This window comes from Tupaia chinensis, unplaced genomic scaffold, assembly GCF_000334495.1.
Source record: "Tupaia chinensis unplaced genomic scaffold, TupChi_1.0 Scaffold000301_1, whole genome shotgun sequence".
In the NCBI taxonomy this organism is placed as follows: Eukaryota; Metazoa; Chordata; class Mammalia; order Scandentia; family Tupaiidae; genus Tupaia; species Tupaia belangeri.
Window position 1 is genome coordinate 565,880 of NW_006159791.1, and position 9,972 is coordinate 575,851.

Here is a 9,972-nt window from a genome sequence, read left to right on the forward strand (position 1 = left end):
GACCCGGTGACTTGACACTCACACCAGGTGCTTGTGCATGTGTGCCCAAAATCACAAGAGGAGAATGGAGAATAATTACTATGACCATCCCTCCTGGGGGTGATTTCTCACTTTCTGTCTCTCTCTGCCTCTCTCTGTCTTTCCGGCAAGTGCACCCTACAGCAAAAATCTATCTAAAAAAAAAAAGATATAGAAAATCCTTAAATGCTGTTAAGTTAAAGAAGCCATTCCAGGGACCAGCAGTTAGCATAATGGCTATGTCGCTGGACTCCCATGTAGTCCACCGCGGTTCGCGTCCCAGACCTGGTGGCTTAAAACTCACGCCGGGCGCATGTGCATGCGTGCCCAAGATCCCGAGAGGAGAATGGAGGAGAAGGGATTGCAGCATGGCCATCCCCCCTGGGGTGATTTCTCACTTTCTATCTCTCTGTCTCTCTCTGTCTGTCTGGTGAGAGCATGCACCCGATAGCAAAAACCTCTCAAAACTGAAAAGAAAAAAAGAAGCCATTCCAAAAAATGCTCCATACTATGTAGTTTCAACTACACGACATTACAGAAAAGGTGAAACTATGGAGATAATTAAAAACAAAAAAGTCTTTGCCAGGAGTTGAGGGGATGGAAAGATGGACAGGTAGAGCACAAAAACGTTTTAGGCCAGTGAGAGTACTTTGAGACTGTCATGGTGGGTACATGTCGTTTTCATGCATTTGTCAAAACCCACGATGGAGAAAACCAAGAGTCAATCCTAACATAAACATTTGCGTAATAGCTATGTGTCAACAGAAGTTTGTCAGTTACAACGAATGTACCTCTCAGGCAGGCAGTGTGGATAGCTGGGGAGGTGGGGGTCTGTGAGTATGTGGGAACAGAGTATATAGGAATTCTTTATACTTTCTGCTCAATTTTGCTATTAACCTAGAGCAGAAAAAGAGGGGGGGGGGGGGGGGTAGAGTCTGTTAGTTTTTAAAAAATAGCATCAGGTTTGGGTAGACAATTCCTTTCTTTTTTTTTTTTAACAGGTTTTTGCTATAGGGCATGTGTGCTAGCCAGAGAGACAGAAAGAAAGTGAGAAATCATCTCCCTAAGGGAGACCGCAATCCTTTCTCTTCCATTCTCCTCTTGGGATTTTTGGGCATGCACCCACACATGCCTAATGTGAGTTTTAAGTCACTAGGTCTGAGTCTCGAATCATAGTCAGCCACGTGGGAGCCCAGGACCTTAACCACTACGCCCCCTGCTGGCCCCTGGGTAGACAATTCTTAAACTAGGAACCCTGATTTAGGTTCTGTTCCCGGCTCTGTCACAAACACCCTGTGTCTCTGTTTATGCTCGCTTCTCTCTAAGCCACGGTTTCAGTCTCTAGAGTGAGGGGACTAGTCTGTATCTCTTAGTACTATGTCTGACATCTCAGTCAAAACAGAAGAAAAGAAGGGAGAATGGGGAGAGAGGAAGGGCAGGGAGGGAATATGGACAATAAATCATAAAATCATCAAGTGAATAAGGGAATGAAGAAAGAAGTCAGACTGAGCCAGAACCATCAGCAATACCTTCTTTGGAACAGAGCAGCATGCCCTTTGGGTGAGGAAAACAGGTTGGCCAAGGAGCCACATCTGAGTCGAGTGGGGATGCTTGATGCCCCAAGGTAAACTATTACCTTTATCTAACAAGTATTAAGTGAGCAATTTTGTGTACAGATTTGGGTACATGATTAAACCCAGCCCAGAAAGAGAAATACCTGCAATGCAACATGATAGAAAAAAAAGAAAAAAGAAAAAATGGGTTTCATTATTGATCATGTAACTGTGATAGGATGATTAATGATCCCCAAAGATATCCATGTCCTAATCCCCAGAAACTGAACGTTACCTTACATGAAACTTTGCAGATCTGATTTGCAGAGTAAATTAAGGATCTGGAAATGAGAAAATGATCGCTGCTTATCCAGGTAGACCTTAAATGTAACCACAAGCTATCTTTATAAGAGAAATAAAGGGAGAGTTGACCACAGACACAGGAGAAGAAGACCATGTGACTGAAGGTGGAGCTGGAGAGAGAAGATGCGGTTTAAAGATTACAGAAGGGCCATAAACCAAAAATGCAAGGAATATAGCTCTAGAAGCTGGAAAAGCTGGAAATGGAGTCCTTGCCTAAAGGTTCTGGTGAGTACATAGTCCTCCCAACACCTGAAATGAATTTCAGACACCTGGCCTCCTGAACTACAAGAGAACAGATTCGTGTTGTTTTAAGACATTAACTGCAACAATTTGTTCCAACAGTCATAGGAAACCAATACCAATTTTTGCACTGAAAGCAGAGTGTTGCTGTAAAAAAATAGTTAATAATGTGGACATGGCTCTGGAACTAGATATTGACTGGAGGCTGGGAGACTCAAAAAGCCTAGAGTCCCTTGAATTAAACCATTGTAGAATTATGGATGTTTTTTTGTTTTTGTTTTTGTTTTTGTTTTTTTTGGGAGAGATTTTCACTATAGGGCACGTGGGCTCGCCAGACAGACAGAGAGAGACATTAGAGACAGAAAGCGAGAAATCACCCCCCAGGGGGGATGGTCACGCCACAATCCCTTCTCCTCCATTCTCTTCTTGGGATCTTGGGCATGCACGCACACGCGCCCGGTGTGAGTTTTAAGCCACCGGGTCCGGGACATGAACCATGGTCGACTACATGGGAGTCCAGTGACATAGCCATTAGGCTAACTGCTGGTTCCCAGAATTATGGATGTTAACAGCTCTGCCAGCCAGGGCTCAAGAAAGATGAAGAGCATGGTAGAGAAAGTGCCTATTAGACAATGTCTTCATTGTCATAAACATCTGATAGACACATGGACACTAAAGGCCGTGCTAGTGCTGGTTAAGAAGGAAATGAGGAGTATGTTTATGGAAACTGGAAGAAAGGGGGTTGCCATAAACTGAATTGCATTCCCCCAAAATTCATGTATTGAAGCCCTAATCCCCAGTATAACTACATAAGGGGGGGGGGTCAAAAACTTTGTCAGGAAAAAGAAATTCGAAGATAAAACATATTTTCCACGAACTTTTTGGGGCCCTGTCATATTTGGAGAGAGGATTTTGGGGAGGTTCTTAAGGTTAAATGAGGTCATAAGGGTGGAGCCCTAATCTGGTAATGCTGGTGGCTTGTGCGGGAAAGAGCGTGCATGTGTGCTCTCTCTCTCTGGCTCTCTCTCTCTCACACTCTTGCTCTTTCTCTGTCCATGTGCAAAAGTCATGAAAGAACACAGCGATAAGGTGGCTGTCTGTAAGCCGGAAAGGGAGCCCTTACTGGGCCAGCTTGTAGTGTGGTGGTTAAGGTGGTGCACTCCCACATGGCTGGCCATGGTTTAAGTTCCAGACCTGAAAATCATGTTGGGTGTGTGTGCATGCAGCCCCAAATCCTGCGAGGAGAACGGAGAAGAAGGGATTGTGGCATGGCCATTCCCCCCCGGGGGTAACGTCTCACTTTCCCTCTCTCTATCTCTATTCAGTGAGTACACACACTGTATGGCAAAAACCTTTTTAAAAAGGGGGAGAGATTGGTTCCTTACTAGGAACCAAATCAGTCAATACCCTAACCTTGAACTTTCTAGCTTCCAGAAATGAGAAAATAAGGTTTTAAGTCACCCAGTCTATATTGTTATTTCAGCCAAGCGCCCTACGATGGGGATCATTGCTGGGGATCATTGCTATGTAGTATGAGAAACTTTAGCTAAATTATTCCCTATAGTTGTGAGGAAAGTAGACATTTTCTTTTTTTTCTTTTAAAGAATTAATTTATTTAACTTTATTTATTTATTTTAATTCGACCAGAGAGGGACAGAGTAAGAAAGAGAGAGAGAGAGAGAAAGTGAGAAAGTAAGCCACCAGATCCAAGACTGGAACTACAGTCGGCTATGTGGAGTCCAGTGCCCTTAACCACACCACTCACCAGCCCCTAAAAGCAGACCTTTTCTTAAGTTAGATATTTAGATGGATATTTCCAAATAAATTGTGGAAGGTGCAATTTGTTTTTTTCTTGCTGCTTATAATAATGCATGAGAGGAAAAAGATAAACGAAAAGAAAACTGTTAAGAAAAAAGGAACCAGGACTTGGTGATCTGGAAAATTCTCAGCCTCTCCATACTGTAGAAAACACTAAAATGAGGAGATTCGACATCTGGAAAGTACGGTCTAGAGAGAAAGCCAAGGCTGTTACTTAATTGTGTTTTGCACCTTGGAAGATCTAAAAGATCAGACTATTCATTCACACAGTGGGTTTCTTGTACAGTCTGAGCTTGGGACCATGGAATGGTCAACCATCTCAGCAGAAGCCCAAATCAGAGAATTAGAATTACACATCTGTGTGGGATCCTTTTATGCAAGAGAGTGAATCTCCATGACATATGTGAGAGAACCACAAGACATGCAGGAATTCCACCCCCCATGTGAACTGATTTCATTTCTCAGTAAACTCACCTTATTACCATCAAACAGACAGAGGCGAACGTATCTGCTCAGAACCCGTGCGCCCATTCCTGGAAGAGGAAGCATTTCATAGCTCCACAGTCGCAATCAATGAAGCACGACTTGGTCTCGACTTACTAGTGGCCGCTTTAGCATCCCACATCAGCTCTCTGAAGGCTAGTTGGGAAGGTGTGAGTTCTGGTTGTAAGAAGTAACTTGCTCGGTATGAATTCCCTTCTTCCAGAAGTTGGGAGGGTGTGGGAGGCCTGAACCCTGCAGGACTAGCTCCCATCGCGGTTAGCACATCAACCGTGTTTATCTGCTCTGACATGGCCTTTTGAACAGCACTCCAGCGGGAATCAGTTCTTTGTTTAACTTCTGCTCCATCTGCTGTTTCGTCCACCACCTCCACATGGTCTTCCCTGCCCTCCTCACTTGATTCTTGGCCACTGCTTCATTATAGGGCTTCAGGTAGGTTCTGGGAATGAGATCTTCATTTCCTTTGGCATTTTTAGCTATCCACCAACCATCTGTGTGTGTGTGTGTGTGTGTGTGTGTGTGTGTGTTGTGTTTAATTATAAATAGACTTTCTCCTTTCCTAAATGTAAGGTCCCTGACTTGCTGAGCAGTAAAATCTCCAACAGCAATGTATTCTTTCCTCGCTTCCTGTTTGGGAGATTCATTTTCTTGCTTCTCTTCATCTTCCTTGTCTGGTTCTTCTTTGCCCCCACTTTCTTCACTTTCTTCTTCTTCATCCTCTTCAGCAGAATCATCTTCTTTTTCAGTAGATGCCTCAACTTCTGTTATATTTTCTGTACTTCTGGCCACAGCAAGTTCCTGTAGTCGATGGGTAAACTTACCCAAAAGATTACACTCCTCTTCTTTTTTCTAATTTTAATTCCCAGCAGGTGTATCAGCTTTATTTAATTTTTGAAGAATGTTTTTATTTTCATCTATTGCCCGTTTTAACTGTATACATTTTTGGTAAATATCTCATCTTTTACTGAGTTCTAGAGCATCTTTTTTTTTTTTTTTTTGAGAGGTTTTTGCTGTAGGGCGTGTGCGCTCTCCAGAAAGACAGAGAGAGAAAGTGAGACATCACCCCCCAGGAGGGATGGCCACGTTGCAATCACTTCTCCTCCATTCTCCTCTCGGGATCTTGGGCACGCACGCACACACGCCTGGTATGAGTTTAAGACACCAAGTTCAGGACTCGAACCGGGGTTGACTACATGGGAGTCCAGCGACATAGCCATTATGCTAACTGCTGCTCCCTAGAGCACTTTTCAATTGGCACTCAGAAGGTAAATGATCGGTCTTCAATTCCTGATTGCAGTGCCACAGGTTCTGCAGCAGATCCAGTGACCTCCTAGCCAGCATCTCTTCGCTGAGGTACCTGGCATGGGCCAGTCACCAGGAGACACATGAAAATGTCTTATCAGTAAAAACACTGCCAGTTTAGACTGAAAGTGACAGGGGGTACAAAATGAAGAAAGGATATTTCTCCTTGTTTCTTTTCTCATTTAATCCTTACTCCTGCCCGTAGGTACCTTGTCAGCATTTTATAGTGGAGGACCACCAAGGCACAGAGCAGTGACAGCCAGAAAAGCAGGAATCCTATTAATATAAAAAACATCGTCCTTTATCCTGAGATCTATAGCTTCTGGCTCTCAAAAGTTGAAATAGTCTCGCTTTCCAAAAATAATGGCAATATTTCTGAGGCCAGCAGGTGGCGTAGTAGTGAAAGCACTGGATTCCCACATGGCCAACTGCAGTTTCAGTCCGGACCTAGCAGTTTGAAACTCACCCCAGGCAGGAGCGCCTGCATTCCCAAAATCCTGAAAGGAGACTGGAGAAGAAGGGATTGTGGCATGGCTGCCACCCAATGGGGGGTTATTTCTCTCTTTCTGTTGCTCTCTTGTTCTGGTGAGTGCCCACACCCTATAACAAAAATCCCTCAAAAAAGAATTTAAAAATAAATAAACAACGGTGATATTTCAAAGGTTCTCACAAAGGGAAATGAGAATTTGGTGATCTATGCCAATGGCTACATTTTACTTGGAAAGTCGACTGATACATGAACCACCAAAATCTTGAATCACATAAGCTATGCACATGGAAGGATATATATTTTTTTAAGGGTTTCTACTTGTGTGTTGGGCATAGTAGAGGAACAGAGACAATGAAATTACAGCTGCAGGGGCACATTCTAAAAGGCCTGGATTCAAATCAAAGTTCTAACTCTAGCATTAATTCCATCACCGTAGGCAAGTAATATAATCCCCTGAGCCTCAGTCTCCTTATCTGGAAAATGAGGATAATAATAATAATACATGAGGATAATAATGGCCTTAGTCTAGATTTTGGCACATAGGATAGATTCGATAGATGTGAGTTTTTATTATTATTATTATTTAGACTAGGAGGAGAGCAACAATAATAACCCACAGGTATTGAGGTACCTGAGGCAGCAGATTGGGTGATAAATTCTTGTCTGGGTAGGAATTTCATTTTGTATCGGCCGTCTCCAACCTAATGGAGTACTAGTATTTATTTCTACCTCTAGCTAGTTGCTTTCCAACTTTCTGCCTTTCTTCTCTAATCTACTAAAGAGGGTGCAATTACCCTCCTGCATACACCACAGGAACTCCAACTTTGGCCTGTATCACCATCCCTTGAGCAGCTTGGTCAATACACAGAGGCTCAGAGTCTGTCCTACTTCAGGGAGTCCGGTCTCTGCTCTCTACCATCTCCCCAGATGATTTTATACACACCAAGTTTCAAAACCACCATAAAAGAAGGAAATAAGCAGGGGCCAGCAAGTGGTGTGGTGGTTAAGATGTTGGACCCTCCCACATGGTCGACTATGGTTCGAGTCCCACCTCTGGTAGCTTGAATTCTCATTCTCCCTCTCTCTCTCTGTGTGTCTTTCTCTGGTCAAATTAAAATAAATAAATTAAATTTTAAAAATAATTCTTTTTTATAAAAGAAGGAAATAGACAAAGCTTTTTGTTTACTCTAAAAGGTTATACAAGATTATCACTATTTAAGTTCCATTTATTCACGGGGCCAGCAAGAGTCATGGTGATTAAGGTGCTGGATTCCCACATGGTTGATCACAATCCTACATGGTTGACTGCAGTTCAAGTCCTGGCTCTGGCAGCTTGAGAATCATGACAGTCACATGTGTGCACATGTCCAAAATCTCAGGAAGAGAACTGAAAAGAAAGGACTACAGTATGACCATCCTCCATGGCGAGGTGATCACTCACTTTCCCTCTCTCTCTAGCAAGCACATGTGCCATGTGGCAAAAACTGGGAAAAAAAAAAAAAAAACTAAGAAAAAATTCCCTTTATTTCACCCTCTCTGGGGAGGTCAAGTGGGCAGGCTAACCACACACAATTTCCTCCAACTCTACCCAAGGGAAGCTGAGCTTGCATCTCACCATTACAGAAGAACCCACCAAAGCTCCTGCGGTCTCTAGGCCTATGGAAGTCATCTACCTAGGCCTGTGGAAGTCTGCTACCCATTTCACAAAGGGAGAAATAAAGCTTGAAAAGGGACAATACCTTTCCAGGGTCACAAGAACTTCATGGCAGAGCCTCAGTGGAACTGAGGGCTCCGGATGCCAGGGCCAGTGTTAAAAGGACTTATGCTGAGGCCCTCACTCTGGGAGAAGCCCTCTCTCCTGCTGACAGGGGGTGAAACAGATGGAGCGTCTACAGCCCCATTCACCCACCTGCAAGTTCCCTTTTTACTTATGATGCCTGGGAAGGGCCTGGTCAAACACTGATACTCCAGAGCTCCTTCTGGTTTGAAGTTTAACTCAGTGTTCTTCTTACAATCTGGAGAGTAAAGCAAAAAATAGCTTATGTCTAAACATCTCGAGCTCCTTGACAATCTTATTTGTAGATCTTGTCTAAGCAGGAGCAGAGCTCCATGGTTGAGATGAAGTCTTAAATCAGCATTGGAGTGTGGGAGCTCAGTACTGTGAGGGAGGAGGCAGCCTGCTATTCCACAGACCACGAATACTGCCACGTCATGGCACTGGACGGGTTAGCTCAAACCACAGCAAGTGTTCAGCTGATTCAAGACAAGAAATTTGCAGACTGGGGCCAGCACTCAAACCATGGGGTCAAGGTCGTAGTCTTCAGACCTAGAAGACCTGACTACAGTGGAGTTCTGACTCTGCTGCATACTAGCTATGACCTTTAGCAAGCTATTCCTGACCTCTCTGAGCCTCAGTTTCCATATTTGTAAAAACTAAATAACAACATTACCCAGAGAAGTAGCCGGGCTTCATAAAGCCTCGAGTTTATACCAAATTACATATTCAAAATTGTATAGGGACCTTGGGAAAGGCTCCCGGGAAAGGGAAGGGTCCTGACAAATCTATTGTGGATGCCACCAATTAGCAGTCAGATTATTTAAGTAAAGCTGTTGACAAATAGTAAGTCCTCAATAAATGTTACTTTGGAAGAAGAGAAGATGCAGGACAGAGTGGTATGGCCCGAGTAAAAGGTTATAATTTTGAAGGAGAAAGAAATTTTGGCTCATTCACGTGCAATGAAGTAGAGATAATGACAGAGAACAGGATACTAGAAAACCTCCCAGACCTTTGGCTACGGAATTCTATCCCAAATGTCATATGTGTCCTTAGGCAAGTCACACCCTCTCCTGGGGCCAGTGTCCTGCCCAGTAAAATGCAACTGGGAATCGTACCACCTCTTCCTCTCTCCCTGTTCCCAAAATAATCCCCTCCCTACTCTCTCTATTCTCTCCACGGAGCCTCACAAAAACAAAGCAGCAGTTAGAGGTGAGTGAATGATTTTCTTTTCTTTTCTCTTTTCTTCTTTTCTTTTCTTTTCTTTTCTTTTCTTTTCTTTTCTTTTCTTTTCTTTTCCTTTTTTCAACTTAATAAAGGGAGCTCCCAGAAGAGGCATCTTACAGCAAACTGTGGAGCCAGTAAGAAGTGCAAATTCTCCCTCCACCATGAATAAAGAAGGAACTGTGTAGGCATTTTCTTGGCAGAAATAAGAATCCTGGTGAAGCTCTGACACTTTAGGCTTCTTTGGTCCAACTCAGCCACTTCCTAGCTATATCTCAGGCAGATTCCTTATTTCAAGAAGGCCCAGTTTCTTAATTATTTAATGTATAGGGTTAACTGAGAATATGTACATAAGACACACTTGGAAGAGCATCTATCCCCTAGTAAGGCACTTAATATTAGTTACTAAAATCACCAGTGTTGTAGTTGCCATTGTCGCTACCGTTATTAGGCAACACCAGTAAGGGTGGGGGACTCCCTGATCCCTCTCTCCTCCCTCTCCAGCTCCCAGGAGTCCTCCTCTTCCCCTGGGCTTCCTAGGCAGGAGGCGGAGGCACCCTCTGGGGGCGGGGGGCGGAGCCTCATTCCAGCTTGGCGGGCTGAAGGCACCAGCCTCTGAGTTGGGATTTACACCTGCACTGGACACCTTCTCGCTTGGCTCCATCCTGCGCAGACCTCTTTGGCACCCT

General features: G+C 43.8%; 1 pseudogene; it reads right to left on the reverse strand.

Moving 5' to 3' along the window:
* Positions 1 to 885: 885 nt before the first annotated feature.
* On the reverse strand, positions 886 to 5,834 carry LOC102473544 (nephrocystin-1-like; annotated as a pseudogene).
* Between the last annotated feature and the right edge of the window lie 4,138 nt (positions 5,835 to 9,972).